This window comes from Halichoerus grypus, chromosome 6, assembly GCF_964656455.1.
Source record: "Halichoerus grypus chromosome 6, mHalGry1.hap1.1, whole genome shotgun sequence".
NCBI classification, from domain to species: domain Eukaryota; kingdom Metazoa; phylum Chordata; class Mammalia; order Carnivora; family Phocidae; genus Halichoerus; species Halichoerus grypus.
Window position 1 is genome coordinate 122,190,478 of NC_135717.1, and position 21,858 is coordinate 122,212,335.

General features: G+C 42.2%; 1 long non-coding RNA gene and 1 pseudogene across 2 annotated transcripts in view; one reads left to right on the plus strand and one right to left on the minus strand.

Moving 5' to 3' along the window:
* LOC144382382 (uncharacterized) overlaps nucleotides 1-21,858 on the minus strand; it is a 40,559-nt gene that overhangs the window by 16,148 nt on the left and 2,553 nt on the right. The window lies entirely within an intron of this gene.
* The window catches only part of LOC118537192 (ubiquitin-conjugating enzyme E2 N pseudogene), a 33,358-nt pseudogene that overhangs the window by 6,275 nt on the left and 5,225 nt on the right, over nucleotides 1-21,858 (plus strand). Inside the window, exon 2 of the transcript XR_013449228.1 lies at nucleotides 11,543-11,653. The product of XR_013449228.1 is annotated as a ubiquitin-conjugating enzyme E2 N pseudogene, transcript variant X2 (transcript). The remainder of the gene's footprint in view (nucleotides 1-11,542; nucleotides 11,654-21,858) is intronic.

Here is a 21,858-nt window from a genome sequence, read left to right on the forward strand (position 1 = left end):
CAGAAGTAACCCACTATTATTAGTTTGATGTGTATCCTTCTAAACTTAAAAAAAATAATTTTACATTCATACATCTGTTCCCCAAGAAAAAAATATATGTTAATTTTTAAGATTTTACTCTCTCCATTTTACTAAAAGCCACAGAGACCTTGAACAAGGCTTACGAGGAACATTAGTCAGGCCTCGTTGTTTGACAGTGACAGAAATCCAACTCAAAGTAGCGTAGGCGAAAAGAAAATGTATTGGCTCATGTAATTGGGATTCAAGGTACAAGGACACTGGGTAGACAGCAAGGACACAGACCAAGTAACCATGTGCATCTAGGCCAGTAGTCAGTACAACTCCACCCAGAGCAGGGGAGTGAAACAACAGTGGCAGCAAGACATTCACATACTGACAGTATCCAATCACATGGAAGGAGGATGTGTTAAACATTTATTAAGAAGAGATTTTGCAAATTCTAGTTAGTATCCCACAGAACAAGTTTTTAGTTTGCTGAGTAAGCCTAGCCCATTGTGCAATTCTAGGTGACACATTGAAGGGTTGGATTCCCAGCTCTGTCCAGGAACATTCCAGCACAGATAATGGACAAACCACAGATTAAACTCTAAAGATCTTGGCACATTGTATTCTGTTCAAAGAGAAAACACTTATGATGATAATACCTGACTTTCCTAAATTACACTGACATGATAGATCTTAGACCTTCTAATTCTCGTTAGTGTCTTTCTAAGCTGTGAATCTTGTTGCCAGCAAATTATTGGATCACTTAAAAATATCCCTGCTTAACTCTTCCTTTTTAAAAAGTTTTTTTTTAACTTTTCCTTTTTGTGCATGAGAGTTAATCCATTTGCTTTGAATGCTCTATTTGAAAGACATTTTTCCTGCCCTCCATTTTTTATGGTGGTTTGCCCTCTCCATTATGTAATTTCTATAGTGGACTTAAAACTCATTTTTCATTTAACACAATTATAAAACAGGCCATGTCAGCTTCAAACATTTAAAAATAAGCATCACAATATTTTTTTTTCTGTAACTGATTATTGCCTAAGCAAACTTTGAACTTTGCAAGGCAATCTCCCAGCCAACCAGGAGCTTCTCCTGACAATTACAGCTTGATAGACAGTATGCCTGGGCTGCTCATGGAGACTCAGCTCTGGGTATAATTTCTCTGTCAGGTTCTTTGGCAGTGAGCACTTATCCCTCTCCTGCTGGTATTTCAGAGTCTTGTTTTTGCTTTTGTTTCTTTGGGTGTCATATCCAAGAAATTGTGGTCAAGACGAATGTCAAGGAGCTTTTAAGGTTTCAGGTCTTACATTTAAGTCTTTAATGCATTTCAAGTCAATTTCTGTGAATGGTGTAAGACAGGAGTCCAATTTCATTCTTTTGCACGTGAATATCTAGTTTTCCCAACACCACTTATTGAAGAGACTATCCTCTCCCCATTGAGTATTCTTGACTCCCCTGTCAAATATTTGACCATTTTGCAAGAATTTATTTCTGGACTCTCAATTCTATTCCGTTGATCTCTAGGTCCATGTTTGTGCCAGTACCAGACTGTTTGGATGGCTATACCTTTATATGTATTTCATGACACTCTTACTAATTCTGCCAGGACAGCAAGCGTGCATCAGTATTGTTCCAGGCACACTGGGACGTGTGGGCAGCCTAGTTACAGCAGTGATTTTCAACTGGGGAAAGGGCTTAATCTCCTAAAAGAGTGTGTGAGGATGTCCGAAAAGCCAGAGGTGTAAGTATCTGAGTAGAAAAATAGAGTTAGGACCTGAGTAGAAAAATAGAAACGACCGCAGTTATTTTAAGAGCGAGAATTTAGCACATAGAATTGTTAACCAGTGATTGAAAGATGGAAAATATGAAAGGGAACACTGAAGTTTTCTGGAGGGGGACCTGCAGGAAGCAAACACCTCTCCCAGGGCTGGAAAGAAAGGGTGTTGGGAGAATGTGGAGCTTCGTGCTCCAAGGAGAGACCTGCGAGGAGCTGGAACCCAGACCCTGGCAGATGGGGCACTGGCTGGCTGGTGATTGTGCAGTCAGAGCTCTGAGGAGGTCCCTGCAGCACAGGGACCCGGACCTCTTGGGAGAAGGTGCCAGCTTCCTGGCGGTGGTATCTCTGAGGGGCATCATGAGGCTCGTTTAGGGAGTGGAGGAAAGAACCACAACCTGCAGTCCAGGATTGCTGCTGAAGTCAGGGGTTGCTGGCCCAGCGAAGAACGGTTGCTAGGCTGGCACTGACATCATCAGCTGATGGGGATTTCCACCGGACGGGGTCTCTAACTGGGGAAACGGAAGTTTGGTCAACATAGCATTATACGAGTGGAAGAATCACGGTGAACTAACACCCGAAGCTTACCGCAGCTGTTTTTCAGCTAATGACTGTTGCAGAAAGCAAACCGGAGGAAATAAATCCCTCAGCCCTCTAGCCTCAAGCCGCCCTGTAGAGCCTCTAGTAGAAGACCCGAACAGGGAGAGCGGGCAGAAGAGAAATCTGGTTTGCAGGGTTCCAGGCAGAGCAACGTAAAGTGGAGCACAGAAGGGTGGAAGCTTAGAGAAAGTAGCTCATTACCAGTGCATTCCATCCCTTTGGCTACTCAGCATCCACTCAATCCTTCTACGTATTTTGAACTTCTATAAAAGAACAAAACAGCTTTATGCCTTGGATGACAAGCAGCAACTTCCTTTGTACAAATGAAGACATTCTCGCTTTCTCGCCCTAACACACAGTCCTAGCGCTGACTGCATCCATCCTTGGGTGACAGGTACAGTATCCTTCCCTGGAAGAAAGCACCCCTTCACCCCTATGCTCTGCCTTGTTCGAATGAGGACTCAACTCATTTTCCATTTTCCAAGAGAGAAAAGATTTGTCTCTGAAAAATAGCTTCGGTAAGCTTCAGGTGCTAGTTCACGGTGATTATGCCCCTCGTATAATGCTATTGTTGACCAAACTTCCGTTTTCCCAGTTAGAGACCCTGTCTGCAGGAAGCATTCCCTCCTTCTCTGGAACTTGTACAGTGGAAATCCCCATCAGCTGATGATCTGACCCCAGGTAGCTCTTTAAAGTAGCTACCGCCGAGTTCACAGAAATCAAGGGAAACCACTCCTGGTCTTTGTTCTGCGCCGCTCTCCTCCATCTCCTCACACCTGGTCCAGCATGCCTCTGTCATTCTTTGCACACGAGCTGCCGCTGTTGCTGTCCTTTGATCAGCTACTCGGCGGCACCCTGGCGTCACGGTTTTGACTGAACCAGCCTCGGCAAATGACTTCTGCAAATGACATGGTTCTTTTTCTGTTCACGGACTCTCTGCCTGAGCAAGGAAAAGCCCCTCTTGCAGAGCTCAGCCCAGGACTCTTCCAGCGGATGCAGCAGGTTTGGGCACTGGCCATGTCCCTACGTAGCTTCCCAGTGAGACTTCCAGCCACACACTCTCCCTGCTTACATTTTCCAGACCAATTCTACGCAAGTGCTTTACTCTCTACTGCAGCCATGGTTGGCAGTAATTCATCTCAGCCAGTTGACTCTTATGAATTCTGTTCCCCATGGCATTAACTTGTCCTGCAAACCTGACAGTCTCCCTTATCCCAGAGAATTGGCTAATCTTACTAGCCGTTAGCTCACTGGAGCCGGCCTTGCTCATCTAAGGTCAATGCACTCAATTTGTAGCTATTATCCTTTATTCCTAAATGGTATAGAGCTAATAGAGCTGCATTCTTCCAGTTCTAGGAGATTTCCTGGAGCATACTTCCTTCCCCTCCTTGCCCTGAATGACCAAATGCCAGTCTGTGAGCTTCTCTTCTGATGTTTAATCTCTGGGATCTGGACGGGACCTGGATTTGAGAGAATAGACGAATTTATTTTCAAGGCAGCAGGTGCTTCCTTCTAATTCTTAGAAGTCAAAGTGTTGGCAAAGGCAAGGGAGAATTGACTTTTTAAATCTTTTGTCAATATCACTTACTTACCAGTCTCTTATAATAAGAACCTATTCTTTCTTTTTAAAATTTGATTCCCAATAAGATGGGTAAGACATATATGCCTTTACACTTTTTCTGCTAAAGTAAACTGTGTCTGTGTTTGGGATTCTTTTTGAGTAACCTAGACAGTCTTTACCCTGCTAATTGGCATAATTATGGTCAGATCTTGAAATCCCTAGACCAGTTCTGGATCATCATTCAGTTTTTGTGACTAACCGTTGTTTCCCTTAGGTCATATCCCTAAGGATAGTTGTGTGAGTTTAAGTGGAAAGATTCTGGCCAATTGATTTTCAAAACATAATCTAATACTGTTGAATGGAACGATCAGGGTTATTATAATGGTCCAGTGCTTCTCAACTTTTCATTTGGCTATGAATTAACTAGGGATCTTGTTAAAATATGGATTTTGAGGGTACCTGGGTGGCTCAGTTGTTAAGCATCTGCTTTCGGCTCAGGTCATGATCCCAGGGTCCTGGGATCGAGCCCCGCATCGGGTTCCCTGCTCTGCGGGAAGCCTGCTTCTCCCTCTCCCACTCCTCCTGCTTGTGTTCCCTCTCTCGCTGTGTCTCTCTCTGTCAAATAAATAAATAAAATCTTTAAAAAAATATATGGATTTTGATTTAGGAAGTCTGATGCAGAGTCTGGGATTTTGCATTTTAAGATAAATTCCCAGGTAATGACAATAAAGCTGATCTACACAACATGTTTTTGAACAGTAAGGTTCTAGACTCTCTGATAAGCAGCCTCTCTCTGCTTTTCAGCCTATTCAGGGTAGGTGTCACAAACACCTTCAAAAGCCGTTTGCCAGAACTTGTTTGTGTACACGTTGTGACTTTTGTCATCAGGTAGTAAGAAAAACAATAAATATTGGCAGCTTTAACACACTGATTTGTATCTGTTCTCCACTGAAAATCCCCTAAGATGATAGTAAAATACTTTTTAAAATAAAGACAATAAATCCACAAGGAAGAAGAGAAGACTCACAGCAATGAAATTTTAGGAGAAAGCAAGTGGACCAGTGGTAAATGATTTAGCAGAATTGAAAATACTGAATAACAGGGGTGCCTGGGTGGCTCAGTCAGTTAAGTGTCTGCCTTTGGCTCAGGTCATGATCCCAGGGTCCTGGGATTGAGTCCCATGTCGGGCTCCCTGCTCAGCGGGGAGTCTGCTTCTCCCTCTGCCTGCCACTCTCCCTGCTTGTGCTCTCTCTCTCTCAAATAAATAAATAAAATCTTTTTTTAAAAAAGAGAAAATACTGAATAACACACCAGCAATGGGGAACATAACAAGCAACTCAATTTAATTGAAGAACTCCCATAGGGCTGAAGAACTGGGGCCCTAGACGTCTCTGGAAGTGGGGGTAGAGGAGGGCCTGAGAAAAGAAGGATTGCTTGAAAACTTATTTAAGAAACAGACCATCAGGGGCGCCTGGGTGGCTCAGATGGTTAAGCGCCTGCCTTCAGCTCAGGTCATGATCCCAGGGTACTGGGATCGAGCCCCACGTTGGGCTCCGTGCTCCTCGGGAAGCCTGCTTCTCCCCCTCCCTCTGCCACTCCCCTTGCTTGTGTTCCCTCTCTCGCTGTCTCTCTCTCTGTCAAATAAATAAATAAAATCTTTAAAAAAAAAAAAAAGAAACAGACCATCAGACCCCCTCCCAGATAAGTATAGCGACTGTCCCTCTCAGATCTGGGAAGAGGGGGTGAAAACAAAGAGTATCTAGATAAAAGTGGGGGGCACGGGTATTGTTCTGGAAATGCGATGAAGTGAAAATGTACATAGTGAGTGATGAAACCCTGAGCTCAGTCTTCTTTCTACATTTGGCAACCAAAATGGAGGCAGCCAGACATATGCCCTCCAGCTGGAAGACTGGAAAAGCTTCTCTGGGGAATCGGACAAGTCCAAGAGAAACAAATGTTCTAGGATGCTGATATCAGGGATCCACCGAAATAAGCCAGTGACAACAAAACAGTGAAGATCATCATTGATTATAAGTGCTACCAATTTGCCGTTCTCTAGCTCCCTGCTGCTCTTAAATGTGAGCAACTAGCTAAAGATCAACAGACATTAGAAGAAAACATCTAGTGTGAAAGATAGAGACCCAAATGAGCTGACAGAATAAAGTCGCCTGCAGGAAGCAGAAAATGCAAGGGGGAAACAGACACAAAACACTCTCCATATCTTCGAGAGCTAAGAGAAAAATATTCCATGCATGAAACAAGAAGAGGATGCTATTAAAAAAGGAACATTCAGAGAACAAAAAAAAAGTTCCTGGAAATTAGAAGAGCATAAATGAAAATACAATGGAAGGGCCAGAATATTAAGCAGGAGGCAATTTCTCTTTAAATAGAAAGGCAAAGACATGGAGTGCAGAAGAGAAAATTAAAGGAGCAAGGCCTCCAAATAATAGAAATTCTAGAAAGAGGGCACAGAAATAATGGAGGAAATAAAATTATCAAAGAAATATTCAGCAGGATTTTCTAGAAATGAAGGACATGTGTTTCCAGATTGATAGGGCCCACGAGGCACCCAGCATAATGGTGAAAGCAGACCCGTACTATGGCACTGGGGCATGTTAGAGTGAAAGTCAAGAGCAGTGGGGACAAAGAGAAGATCCTGCAGACTTCCAGAGAAGAAAACATGATTCGTGTAAAGGGTTGAGAGTCAGAATGGTGTCCGATTCCTCACCAGCAATGATGGAGGCAAGGAGAGGGGAGCTATGCCTGAAAATTTCTGAAAGAAAGGGATTTCCATGCTGGGGTTCCACATCCAGCCAAGATCAACTAAATATGAACATAAAATAAAGAGATTTTCAGACATGAAAACTCTCAAATGATCTCCCAAGCACCCTTTGTTAGGCAGCTACTGCAAAATGAGGGAATTCACTAAAAAAGAGGAAGACATGAGGATCCCGGCAACAAAGGATCCAAAACAGGAAAAAGACAAAAGAAATCTCTAGGATAGCAGTGAAGGGAAATCCCAAGATGGCAGTTGGGTAGCCAGACCTACTAGAGAAATCAGTCCAGTTTGGAGCAAGTCCAGAGGCCCCAAGAAATCATCCTAGAAGGTGAAATTATAGAACACCTAAGGCGTTTGAACATACCGAGAGGTGATTTACAAAACTGGGGGGGAAGGGGGGGTCAATTTAATGGTAAAGACATAAGAAACTGAGCAAGTAAAAAAAGATAATTAACTCTAGAGAAAATAAAATGTTGTGTGGGGAATCAAAAGTAATTGTTTACATAGTCAGCATAGGTCAACCCTGAGCAGCAATCTGACCAAATTTCCAAATAATTAAGCTGGAAGGATGGGGGCCAATTGGAATGCACCTGGGCGGGAGGGAGTGGTGGCTAAATGGGTTAAAATCTTATCCCCTGTAGTGAGATTCCACAGTGAGAATGAATAGAAAATATTCAAATCAAATTCAAGCAACATAAGCATGTTATTGACACATATGGAGATAAATACCAAAATAATTGACTAAAAAAATCCAAAGTGGTGTCCTCAGTGGATTGGGAAATAGGAGAGAGGGGGAAGGGAGTCCTTTTGGTTTTCATAGCAACTATTTGATTGTCTATGTGTCCATATAATTTTTGTAAAAATGAAAACCACAATTTAAAAAGGAATGAGGTAGAAAGGTTCTCATTTCTATAAGCAATCATCTGTTGCAAAGACTAAAGCTGTGATTTGGAGGAAATATCAAAAGTATACAGAAGAAAATAAAAAGCACTCGAATCTCACCTCCCAAAGATAACTGCTGTCAAGAGTTCAGCTATAAGATTCCGTGTATTTCTTCCCAGTTGAGGATTTGACCTAGCACATTTCTGTTTACCGTGTGGGTTTAATTGAATGGAACAAGCACAAGCTGAGCACCTACTCTGTGTAAGATGCTGAGAAAGTACAGACAAAGACACAGTCCCTGCGCTTCAATTCTGTTATGGGTTAAAGTTACTCCAATAGAGTCAAAAGCAACATGGGGTTTTAATTGCCTGGGGAAGTCCCTCTCCTTCCTTTCTCATTAATAAACCAACACTGCACTTATTAAACTTAATCTTTGTAGCTCCAGAAGTTCCAGAAAGAGGAGAAACTTTGCCAAGGCGGGTAATATACATTCAAAAGATTACAGACGTAAGAGCCAGGTAACCAGGTAACCATTTCTTCCATTTTTTAGGCCAGCTTCTTATCAAGCTGCCAGTTGGTTTTCTTTCCCATCTATGTCATGAGAAGTAAGCCATTCCACAATAAGTATTAGATGATGATAGTGTATCTTAGCAAATGTCAGGCACAGCTTTAAGCATTTTGTGTACATCATCTCATTTAATCTTCCCATTTAATAAAACCAAAACACAGAAAGGTTAAGTTCTGTGCCTAAGCTCACGTAGTTGGTAAGTGGTGGAGCCAGCATTCAGTCCTCGAAAAGCTGTCTCCAGGGACTGTGAGCTTCACCGTGACATTGGGCTGCCCCTCAGAGAGCATGTTCTGCTGGGAATAACGTGCAATTTGAAATGCTCCTGGTCCTCCCTTTTGTCTCTGCTATTGATAGAAACCAATTATTCCCCAAGCCTCAACCAGGGTCACCAGTTCCCGATGTGATGGTGCTTCCACTGGCCACACGACCACCCGGCTTCTTCCCTATCTCAATTTTTCTTTCCACCTCCATCAAAACTAATGTTATTCCGCAGAAATATCAGAACCAACCGATTCTGAATTCTATATTGGCTATAGTCATAGTCCAAGTGTAGGTAAAGATAAGTCAGCAGGTCAACTGGCCACTTGCCTCAGAGGGAATCCCATTATAGTAGTCCCCTCTTACCCAAGGTTTCACTTTCTGTGGTTTCTTTCTTTTTCTTTTTTTAAGATTTTATTTATTTATTTATTTGAGAGAAAGAGAGTGAGTGAGAGAGAGAAAGCTCAAGCAGGGGAAAGGGTAGAGGGAGAGAGAGAAGTGGACTCCCCTGCTGAGCAGGGGATCTGACGTGGGACTCTATCCCAGGCCCCCAGGATCACGACCTGAGCCGAAAGCAGATGCTTAACCAACTGAGCCACCCAGGTGCCCCTCATTTTCTGTGGTTTCAGTTACCCCTGGTCAACCTCTGTCCGGAAGCAGATGGCCCTCCTTCTGAGCATCATCAGAAGGTCAGGGTAGCCTAGCACTACATGGCAATGCCTATGTCACTCACCTCAATTCATTTCATCACATAGGCATTTTATCATCTCGCATCATCACGAGAAGGGTGAGTACAATACAATAAGATACTTTGAGAGAGAAGGACCACATTGACATAACTTTTATTACAGTATGTTGATTTAATTGTTGTTTTATTATTAGTTATTGCTGATAATCTCTTACTGTGCCTAATTTATAAGTTAAACTTTATCACAGGTATGTATGTATAGGAAAAAACAGTATATATAGAGTTTGACACTATCCGTGGTTTCAGGCGGCCACTAGGGGTCTTGCAAGGGGGGGGGACTGTAGTGGGCCCATATGGTAAAGATCCCTCAGCCAATTCTGTATTTCAGTTCTGCAAGTCCTTACATCCAGTTCCAGCCATTACCCAAGAAGATCAAACTCTGGGAAGAGGTTGATTTAACAAACCAAGAACCCAATTTAAAGGGGTAGCTACTTCTGAATGTAAAACCTGTCTAGGGCATTTTCATAGGACACTACCTTATGAGGACTTATGAGACAAAAGGGAAGACTAACTGGGTGAGATCGAAAACACCTGGATCATAGATCAAGCTATTGTTTAGTGAAGACGCATTTCAAGCCAAGAAATGAGATGCTTTTAAAGAATATTTCCAACAAGTTAGTACCATGAGTGAACTGCCTTCTGTCCATTCTAGAAGTATGGGGTCTTGGGGCTTAGCAGAGTCCTCAGGTCCAGAATAGCCTCTCTCCTGGGCAGGGCAGCAGACCATTTGGTATGGCTCTCCCCTTTGGCTACCTTCTCCAAGGCTCCGTGTAACCCACCACCCCTCTGTCAGAGCCCTACCATACTCACACTTGTTGTAGTATGTCAAGTGAATGCAGGTAAGGTGCACACAACACAGTCCAGGCTTTCCTGGTGACCTGTCTTACCCCACTGAAACTCAGGATGTTCTCATGACTATTCAGCATGACATTATCAAACCATCTCTTGGGTAGGGTTACATCTAAAATGACTTGTCTCACATCCAGAGTGACATTATTTCTAACTTTCTGAGAAATCTTAGAGCTAATGACTTCCTTGTGCATCAACTGGGGCTTCAACATTTGTAAGTCAAGTGATAATATGTGATTGTGGTGATTTGCCCAAGAGAGAGGAAAAGCAGGAAAGACTGTGGTTGAGTTAAACCTGTGTAGTTGCCAGTGATTAGTTGACTAACTTTAAAGCTTTGTATTTATCTTGTTTTATCTGCCTTGCAAAAACAAAACAACAAAATGTAATTTGTTGTTCTGTTGTTACAAGAATGACCTTGGAATTGTTACCCTTGAATAAGGCAGAGGTCAATTTAACAGAATCCAAACAGATGTCATTTGAATATCTGTAAGATTTGTAGCACTACAGATAGGAAAAATATGAAAATAATACAGCTTAGAATATAGGGCAATGATCTATTGGATCCAGTCAGTTGGTGAATCAACTTGGGTGGGGAGGCAGGCTTAAGTCAAATGTGAAAATTAGGGGTTGCAACTTCTAGTACAGGATTAGTGGATGGTATGAGATCCCCTTATCTGGCATAGAGCTATGGAAAGAGACTTCTAGTAGTACTTGTCGTCCATCATTGTGAGAAAACTCATTTTACATGTTGAAATAAACTTGTAGGCCCAAGATGGAGCTGCTCCTGCCCAGGGGGCCCATCATCAAACCCCACTTCCATGCTCCTATAAATGCTCTGCTTTACCAGAAATGCAATGTATCCAGTCAGCCAATATCCAAATGCCAGGCCAACTCTGGACTCTATACTTATTTCTTTGTCCCTTGATCTTTCTAAATCAGGTCAGATATGCAACCTCAACCAGCCAGGCCCTGTTTCGGAGTTGGAAATTTTAATCCTCTACAAAGCTCCCTGTTGCCCAGGATGTCTTGTAAGAGGGCTTCACTGCTTGTGAGGCACTGTGCTCCCTCAGTCCGTGGATTGTCTTCCCTTGAAGAAAGGACATTGAACTTGTTAGTTTTGTCATTTGACAATGTCTACAGCCATAAATATTCTTATCCCAACCAAAGTCTCAGATCCATATGCAACCTCAGCTACCCAAAAGGGCAATGTCAAATTACTTGGGAGGAAATAATTTCCTCCTTCATGGGTAAATGTCTGAAGAGACTTGGAATTAAGTATAGAGATGGTCAAGTAAACCAAACCCTGAGTTATTACTATTCTGAACTATAATACTCTGTAAATACTCCAAAGCTACACAGTGTTTAAAGTACTTAAAACACGTGAGAAAATTAATATAATTTGACTTTGCCATATTTATATGCTGTTATTTGATTTATAAGGCTTATTTAAGGTTTATCAGTCACACAATTGACATACTTTAAAGAAAATTAAATATGTTAATTTTTTTTTTAAGGTAGGCCCCATGCCCAGTGTGGAGCCCAATGCCAAGCTTCAATTCATGACCCTGAGATTAAGACCTGCGCTGAGATCAAGAGTTGGACATTCAACTGACCGAGCCACCCAGGTAGCCCTAAATATGTTAAATTTATGAATGTAGTCTAAGCTTCTCAAGGGAGTTTAAATAGCAGAACCAAATATTAATCAAACTCCCCCTTAAAAACTGATAAAATCTGCTAAATTATATGTATAAAATAAGGTCTATAAGTTGAGCAAATTATTAAAGAAAAATGTCTTTAATTATAAATTTAATAAATCAGACATTGATTTTAATAATCAAAGTGAAGTAGGGAAGCTGAAGGGACTCCATTTTATTTATTTATTTATTATTTATTTATTTATTTTAAATATTTTATTTGTTTATTTTTGACAGAGAGAGAGCACAAGCAGGGGGAGTGGCAGGCAGAGGCAGAGGGAGAATCAGACTCCCTGCAGAGCAGGGAGAGCCTGATGTGGGACTCCATCCCAGGACCCTGGGATCATGACCTGAACCGAAGGCAATCGCTTAACCAACTGAGCCACCCAGGCGCCCGGGACTCCATTTTAGAAAGGCTCTGTCCCTGCTGGTTTTCTGCTAGGCCCCATTTACTCATGTTCTATACTTTGTCTAAGAAGCCAAAGAAGCTATGTTCCCACTTCAAGGGGGGAGCAAGAAAGTTCATCATTCTCTGAGTTTTGTCCCAGGCTCCAAACACGTGATAACATCCAAGAAGAGCCGGATCCCGGAAATGTTCCAGGACATTAGCTTTGAATAAACCTTGGCTGACGCTAGCATCCACACCCCCTACCTTCAGTGATTCATGAGCTAACTCCTATCTGACACTTGACACTTGCCTTTGATTGGACCCTACCCTGGATTCCTAAAGGAACACATACCCTAGACCCCTTTCCAATATAAACCCCTAACCCCAAGCGATGACGAGACCCATTCTCCTTTCCTTTCTGAGTCTCTCAGACACTCCGTCTGCTGTTCTCTGTCACTCACGTTATTCAATAAAGTCTGCTTTCACTTCTCCAGCTCGCATTGGCTTTCTCTCCTGGGAGAAGCCAAGGGCCCTCTTGGCTGGTCCTGTGGGACCCCCTCTGGGTCCTCGGACCCAACCTGCCTGCGTCAAAAATAATCCCAGAAAAGTCTTCTCTGCACAACCTCATGTAACAGCTATCATTACAAAATGGGCTTTGAGTCCAAGGGATCCTGGGTACTGATCTAACTCCTACGTGAAATAAGGCATTCAGATGACTCAATAGAAAAACAAGATGAGAATACTCACTTTACCAATCAGGAAAGCATCAATTAACATGAAAAGAAATATAACCTCCCCCATGGTTAAAGGAATGCCAAGTAAAACAAGAATGACTTTGCAATGACCAAGTGTCTTGTTTGCTTTGTTTTATTTTTAATGTAAGTGGCAAGGTTAACAAGAACTCAGGTTACCTGGGTACTTAGGCACTGAGGCCTAAAGGGAATTTGGTAGCTCATTAAAAAAATTTAAAACCCACATAAATTATGTATGCCCATTGGACCAGTATTTTTATTCTCAAAAATTTATCTTAAAGTAATAATAAAATAACAACTTACATATTTAACCACCCTGCAGTGCTTTGGATAATTGCTAAGAATTGGAGAGAACCCAGCCAGCCAAGAATAAATAAAATGTGGCATATTAACCCAATAAAAGTGATGTGATCTAAATATGACATAAAACATATATAGTACTTAGGGACGCCTGGGTGACTCAGTCAGTTGAGCGTCTGCCTTCAGCTCAGGTCATGATCCCAGGGTCCTGGGATCGAGTCCTGCCTCGGGCTCCTTGCTCAGCGGGGAGCCTGCTGTTCCCCCTTTCTTGTATGCTCTCCCTCTTTCTCTGGCAAATAAATAAATAAAATCTTAAATATATATATATATAGTACTTAAATATATATTAAAAGAAAAAAGTATCATATAAACACTATGACCCATTTTAAAAGCATATACATGCATAAAGAAAAGTCCGCATGTGTGGTCCAAAAAAAAATTAATAGTTGTTATCTCTCAGTGGTAGAATTATGTTCATTATCATTTCCTCCTTTTTTGTTATTCTTGTGTTATAATGTCTTACAACGAGCATATATTGTTTATATTAATAAGGGAAAACAATAAAGCTGTGTGTATGCTTTGCTTGTTTTTGTTCATTTGTGTCAAGGTATGAGCAAACCTTAAGTTAAAAACGGAAAAACAGATGAGACGTCAGGATCTACAGCACAGGGAAGGGTTACTATATGTATAATTGAGCACTCACTTTGAAATCTGCTCAAGAACAACACAAACATTGCTGTAAGGGGGAAATACACCTGACAAATGCACCTTTCCCTCAGAAAGCAAATTAAATGTGACATTTATCCCACAAACATGATTGAAAACTTCCTCTGAGCAGGGCATGGTGCTGAGGGTGGAATACAGAAATGAAAACAATGTCCCTGACCTCAAGGAGCACACAGTCTATGGAGGAAGAGCTTCAGGCATATCAATAAAGGATGACAAGCATGCAGGCTGTGGGAGTTGAGAGAATAGTCACCTTAATGGGAGGGATTTGGGGAAGGCTTCCCAGAGGAGATGATGCTTAAAAGGACTCTTGAATGACTAGTGGGAATTGCTTGGGTGTAGAAGACATTCCGAGACATGCTTTTCCCTTCTAGAAATGTTGTCTAGAATAGTTTTCAATCTCCAGAATAGAGACTGAAAGGTGAGCTTGATTCTAACCTGATCTGCAGATCCCTCTTATGGAAATAGAACTCTTAGTCTCCCCAGGTTCCCATCGACAACCTTTCTAAAAACAAATGAACAATACAGGGGCAATGAAGATCCTATCATATTTGCGCATTTGCAAACTATTTTGGTTAAATGGGAATGAGAAGAGTGCTGTGAGTGATTAGACAATTGGATTTTTTAAAGTAATCTCTGTGCTCAATATGGGGTTTGAACTCATGACCCAGAGATCAAGAGCCACATGCTCCACCAACTGAGCCAGCCGGGTACCCCTAGACAACTGGACTTTTAAAAGCCTGCTCCAAAGACCAATTAAAAAAAAAAATTATGGGGAGGGAGGGTGGGTGCCTAGGTGGCTCAGTCAGTGAAGAGTTCCACTCTTGATTTTGGCTCAGGCCATGATCTCAGGGTTGTGAGATTGAGCTCCGACCTGGGTGTGGTGCCTGCTTAAGATTCTCTCTCTCCCTCTCCCTCTGCCCACTCCGCCTCTCTTTTTTTTTTTTTTTTTAAGATTTTATTTATTTATTTGACAAAGAGAGACACAGCAAGAGAGGGAACACAAGCAGGAGGAGTGGGAGAGGGAGAAGCAGGCTTCCCGCCAAGCAGGGAGCCCGATGCGGGGCTCGATCCCAGGACCCTGGGATCATGACCTGAGCCGAAGGCAGACACTTAACAACTGAGCCACCCAGGCACCCCCACTCTCCCTCTCTTAAAAAAAAAAAAAATTATGAGATCCTAACTTTCATGGGGAATTGGCTTAGAGAAAAGAGGTAGAGACAGAAATAAACACAGGTAGCAGAGGCCCTGAGGAATCAGGAATATGACTGTGTTTAAACTACCATTTAGAACCATGAGGGACTATGGACTCTGAAAAACAAACTGAGGGTTCTAGAGGGGAGGGGGGTGGGAGGATGGGTTAGCCTGGTGATGGGTATTAAAGAGGGCACGTTCTACATGGAGCACTGGGTGTTATATGCAAACAATGAATCATGGAACACTAAAAAAAAAAAACAGTTAATCTAAGTTTCAGGTTCTGCATCTGTAAAATTAAAAATAATTTTAACGTTGTATCCACACACAAAAAAAACAAAAAACAAAAAAAACCTACCGTTTAGCCCAAGCTTATCATGATGCTCTGCTCTGAGGAAAACTCTGTGCTAACATGATCTCTCTTCATCCTCAAAACAACTCTGAGAAGCAAGATATAATTATCCTCATTGTACTCACGGTGACATGTGAGACACGATGATCAGAGAAGAGGTGTCATGAGCCCTCATAAAAGGCAGTAGTGACCACTTGAACAATGGGGTGTTCCAGCCCTGAGAGGATAGTGACCCCTGTATTTGCTCACCATCAAAGGGCAGAGTGCCATCCAGACAAACTTGGCTCTGATCAGGACTATTATCTGTGTGACTCTGAACGAGTTATGTAACCTCTCTGAGTCTGTTTCCTCTCCTACAAAACAGGAGAAATAAATCTTCCTAAGTCTAAAGGTGATAATGTATGTAAACATATGTATGTAAATGCTTACTCCAGCAGTTGGCACATAGAAACGGCTCAAGAAATGTTGGCTGCTAGTATTATTTTCTTTTTCTCCAATCTTATTGAAGGCTTTCAAACCTAGGACAGTAAGAGACTCCTACTTTGAAAGAGCTAGTGACCTGACACTAACTTTAAGGTATCCTTCTTTTCTACTGGAGAGTCAAAAAGACACCCCCATTGGCAGGTTAGAATGCGTCTGTGGTAAACATTTCCCTTGTACCTTTGTCACTTATGAACAGCTCAGTCATTCACATTTAATTTTCCCCAAATGATAGGAAAACCAACCTGACATTGCCTGTCCATTCCCTCCACCCCCAAACACATACTATGGGCTATGGACGTCTCACATCCTTGGGCTTCCCTTCCTCGGCTCCCTGGATAACATCAGAACTCTGAGCTTACACTGAATGACAAGGTTGTCTACCATTTTCCACTCCCAGCTGGAGTGTTAAAAGGGAAACCATTGAATTCCAAAACTAGAAATTGGAAACTGGAAATGTTGGGTTGAGTCTTCAAGCTTATTTAAGACCTTCATATTCAGCCAGTTTTCTGAATCCTATCTGTTGTGGGATTCGTCAGGACTTGACATTATACTAGAATTAGTGGTCACCAGTACCGTTAGCATAAACGTCCATATAGCATCTGCACCCCCAGAGGGACAATAGAGTGGGTCTACCTCACTTTACTATAGTTTTTTCCCAGTTCCAGTTGGACACAGGGGTTCTTCTGAGAAAGCTAGTAAGAGAGAGTGATGTAACATAACTTGGTAGAATAGTGAGGGTGGGGATATGAAACAGTCAATATGTGCCCCTTGCCATCTGTCCCTACAGACAGATTTGCTTCAATCAATAACATTTATAAATAGGTACAATCTACAGGGACACAGTGGAAGCCTTCTTCAACAACATGCAGGAAAGAGACCTCTGGGAAAAGTGTGGGGTAAGCCTGAGAGTTGCTGGGATAGATTTTAAGCACTTGAGTTCCATTCCTAAACCCTAGTCTGGCACTGTAGGCAGACACTTTCTCCTTTGAGTAGGGACCTCAGCTTGCTTTTAATGACACCACCATTCTAGATCATTTCTAGTTAGCTTTGCCAAATTACCTGATTCACTTCATATTAGAAGAGGAAAGCAACTGGGGACTGACTTACCCCTCTCTTTGTACTAAAAAAAAAAAAAAAAAAAAAAAGCCAAGGGAGCCTAGAGATGTTAAGAAACTTGCCCAACATCACCCAGTTAATCAGTAGTAGACCAGAACTAGAATTTCAGGGTTATCTTGTCCAACCCCCATCAAGGGCATGAATCTCTTCCTTAGATGCTCAGTTAATTGGTTTTACGTAACATCTCAGGGGCTGCCAGGAAATTTGGGATTTTGTTTCTCAATCATCAGGTCAAAGATTGTTGTAACTGCTGCATACTGATCTTTCCAAATCTATCTGGCTTGAATAAATATTAAAGTAAGTTGGCATTCCTGGAAGATCACAAAGCAAATTACATAGATAGGGTGAAGCAAGGAGGAAGAGGGTGATCTAGAAGTAAGATGAGTAGGTGGGAGGTTGAGTTAAACTTGACTTGGTTTGAACATTTGTGAATAATACAGTGTCAACTAGCTGCCTGCCTAACTGACTCATTCTTTAGACTCGGTTCAGCGTAGAGAGCAAACTGGAGTCTCTCATGTTAAGCAGGAGCCTGTGTCCAGCAATGACGTAAGCAGTTCAGGTTCTGCAGCTAGGAGAGATCGCCGGGACCAAGGTCAGCCAACACCCCAGAACTGATAACGAGCAGAACCAGAGGAGGTCTGCAGAGACCCCAAACTGATGAAATCCCTTCAAAAAGGGAAGGATTTGGCTAGCAAACTGTCAGACTCTTCAGACCTGACCCCTTGTCTAACCACTTAAAAAAGGCAACTGCCACCCAAGAAGGCTCTGCCCAGTGGATCTCTGAACAGAACCGAGATCCTTTGCTGCTTGAACATCAGAAGCAGTCAGTGCCGAGAGCTGACCAGGACCAGCCCGAGGCCTTATCTCAGCTGCGCGCACAGAATGACCTTGCGTTTGGTTCGTTAATGTCCTGCACCCTTCTGTTATCTTGTGAGAAAAATGGGCCAATGGGGGAAACCAGGACGTTAAGGAGAGCAGCTACCACAGTGTAAGACCTTAGGAAGCTAGTTCTCTGGAGATTAAACCAGCCGGTGGAGGGACTTATGCTATCTGTGGTGTGAGAAACAAAGGCAGAAGGAAATATAGAAAATTAAATGTCCATGTAACCTGCAGCCCACTAATAAATACTTGAGGCAGTCAGAGTATAGTTCCTCCAGGAAGCTCACAACTGTCTTAAAGTTAATGCTTTGCTAGAGGGAAACACAACCTTAGCTTGGACAATAACAAGGCCTCCAGTATCCTGTGAGTCTTGTTTAGCATATGAAGATCTTTTTGGAACTTCCCTTATCTTTACTTTCCCCCAACCCCAAAGTATATAATCAGTTGCTCCTCACAATCTAGGGGGCATCAGTAGCTCTTCCTGTCCATGGGTCCTGTCCCCATGCTTTAACAAAACCACCTTTTTGCAACAAAGACGTCTCAAGTTGGCTCTGGACCCTAACAACTCTACTCTGAAAAAAAACACATCCCATGGATCAGAGTCCTAGTTGGGGCTCAGAAACAACTGTGTTTCAAACCAGAGGTCAAAAATACTTGCGTGGGGCACCTGGGTGGCTCGGTCACTTAAGTGTCCCAGCTGGATTTCAGCTCAGGTCCTGATCTTAGGGTTGTGAGATTGAGCCACCCTTAAGGTTCTCTCCCTCTCCTTTCGCCCCTCCCCACGTCTAAAAAAAAAACAAAAAACCTTGATTGCTGGTAGGAGAGGGTCTACAGTTTTCAAAGAACTTCTACCTTTAGTTTTCTCTGCTTTCCAGAGAAATATGCACCCAGATCCCCCCCACCCCAGGGATGCTGTTTACCCTTTTGGGGGTGAAAGGGCTGCCCTAAGGTTGCCAGGTTTTATGATGCAAACTTTAACTCCAAAGTAGTGAGGGAACTTCCAGCGATGGAAGAGATCAGTAAATCCTTTCCTCCAAAAGCAAGTATAAAATTGGACAAAACTGTCAGAAACAATGGTTTAAGGTCTCTGGAAATTAGCTAAAGGTAAACAACAAATTGAGAATCATTTATTCATGAAAAACTGCTAGCTCTTCAAATGAGACCAGCGGGAAATTGTGATCTCCTTGCCTGGGGCCATTCCCCCATCACACCACCCCCCCCCCCCAGGGTTAACAGGCCAGAAGGGTAGAGCTGCTGAGATTTGGTGGGGTGAGGTCCAGAGCCAACGACCAAGAAAGAATTCTTGAGACGTCTTTGGCACAAAATGGTGGTTTTCTTAAAGCCGGGGGACAGGACCTGCAGGGCAGAAAGAGCTGCCGCACCAGGGTTGTGACAGGACACTGATTATATACTTGGGAGTTGGGGGAGGTAAGGAAAAGGGAGGTTTTAAAAGGATTTTCATATGTTAAAAGACTCACAGGATACCTGAGGCCTTGCCATTGTTAAGGTTGTTTTTCCCTCTAGTAAGGCATTAACATTAAGAGAGTTGTTAGCTTCCAGGAGGGAGAAAGGGAGGAATGTCACCCATGTCCCACCCAGGAGGAGAGGGGGGTGCAAGGTGTCAGCTTGTGCTTTGTCCTCAGCTTGCCTCCTGCTTCCTCATCAGTAGGACAGGAACAGGGGAAAACTCATAGCTCTTCCAGCCTCCGTTTATGGCCCTGGTTGGGGCAAGCAGCAGACCAGCCAGAAATTTAGATGTGAGGTGCTGGAAATAAGAGAGCCATCGAAAGGCTGGAATAATAAGCTCTCCATACATAGGCAGCTGCCTGGAGCACTACTCACATGCACGAGGAGAATGGTGGGAGCCCAGCTGAAACTAAAACCCAGGCTAATTTGAGAACTGATTGAACTCTGAATGCCTTGCCAGGCTGTGACAATGAAAAATGTCTCCAGGCATGTCCAGATATCCTTTAGCAGGAATAGGGGAACAATAATGCTCACAGTGGAGAACCACTGCTCCAATTATTAAGGAAATAACATTTTTTTTTAAGTCTTTAAAAATTAAGAATGGAATTAAAATGGTATACTAGAAACTTTTTAACATAAGAGATGGCAGTAAATGAGGAACAGAGAAAAAATGACATAAGACCTAAAGAAAATAAATAGCAAAATGAGAGATACGAGTCCAATGACATTAAGGGGCACCTGGGTGGCTCAGTCGGTTAAACATCTGACTAATGATCTCAGGGTCACGGGATTGAGCCCCGTGTTGGGCTCAGCACAGAGTCAGCTTAAGATTCGCTCCCTCTCCCTCTGCCCCTCCCCCCCACTGATGCGCTCACGCTTGCTCTCTCTCTCTCAAAAAAAAACAAAAACAAAAAACCAATGACATTAATAATTACATTACTGTAAATGAACTAAATTTTCCAATCAAAGGTAGAAATTGTGGGAATGTATACAAAAACAAGACCTAACTATACACAGCCTGTAAGAGACATGTTTTATTTATTTATTTATTTATTTATTTATTTATTTATTTATTTATTTTTAGGTAAGCTCTACACCCAATGTGGGGCTTAAGCTCACCACCCCGACATCAAAAGTTGCATGCTCTACTGACTGAGCAAGCCAGGTGCCCCTATAAGAGACATATTTTACGTTTCAAAACATAAACAGATTGAAAGTAAAAAGATCAAAAAAGATATGCCATACAAATAGTAATTGTAAGAGAACTTAAATAGCTATATTAATCGACTTTAAGAATACAAATATTACTAGAGACAAATAGAGACATTTTATAATGTCATTACATCTTTAGAAGGTATAAAATTTATTATGTACATGCACCTAACAACTGACCCTCAAAATAACAGGAAGCAAAATGAACAGAACTGAAAGGAAAAATAGACCACTCAAGAATTATAGCTGGATTGTTCCTCTCTTGAGTATTGATAAAACAGAAGATTAGTAAGATAGGTAGACTTGAACATTATCAACCAACTTGACCTGAGAGGTATAGAACACTCTACTCAACAAACAGAATAACTTCCTTTAAAAAAAAAAAAATTACAGGGGCGCCTGGGTGGCTCAGTCGTTAAGCGTCTGCCTTCGGCTCAGGTCATGATCCCAGGGTCCTGGGATCGAGCCCCACATCGGGCTCCCTGCTCAGCGGAGAGCCTGCTTCTCCCTCTCCCACTCCCCCTGCTTGTGTTCCCTCTCTCTCTGTGTCTCTATCAAAAAAATAAATAAAATCTTTAAAAAAAAAAAAAAAAAATTATTTATTTATTGGTCAGAGAGAGAGCACAAGCAGGGGGAGCGGCAGGAAGATGGAGAAGCAGGTTCCCCACTGAGGAAGGAGCCTTAAATGGGGCTCAATCTCAGTACCTGGGATCATGACCTGAGCTGAAGGCAGATGCTTAACCAACTGAGCCACCCAGGCGTCCCCAGAATAACTTTCTTTTCAAGCACACATGAAACGTTCTCTAGAATAAACAATATACTAGGCCATAAACAAATCTCAGTAAAATTTAAAAGATTGAAGTCATACAAAGATTGTTCTACTATGAGAGGAATTAAATTGGAATTCAACAACAACAACAAAAATTTGAAAGTCCCCTAAATATTTGGAAATTAAACAAGACATATCTGAATAATGCTTAGGTCAAAGGAAAAAATCACGTGGGAAATTAGAAAAGATCTTGAGTCGAATGAAATGAAAACAAAATTTATAGGATGCAGCTAAAGTTGTGCTTAGAGGGAGTTTTATAGCTTTTCATGTGCTCAATATCATTAATCATCAGGAAAATGCAAATTAAAAACATAAAGGGGTACCACTGCATGCATAATGGTATGGCTATAATCCAAAAGACTGACAATGCTAAGGGTCGGTGAAGGTATGGAGAAAACAGAACTCTCATACATTGCCAGTGGGAGCGTATAATGATAT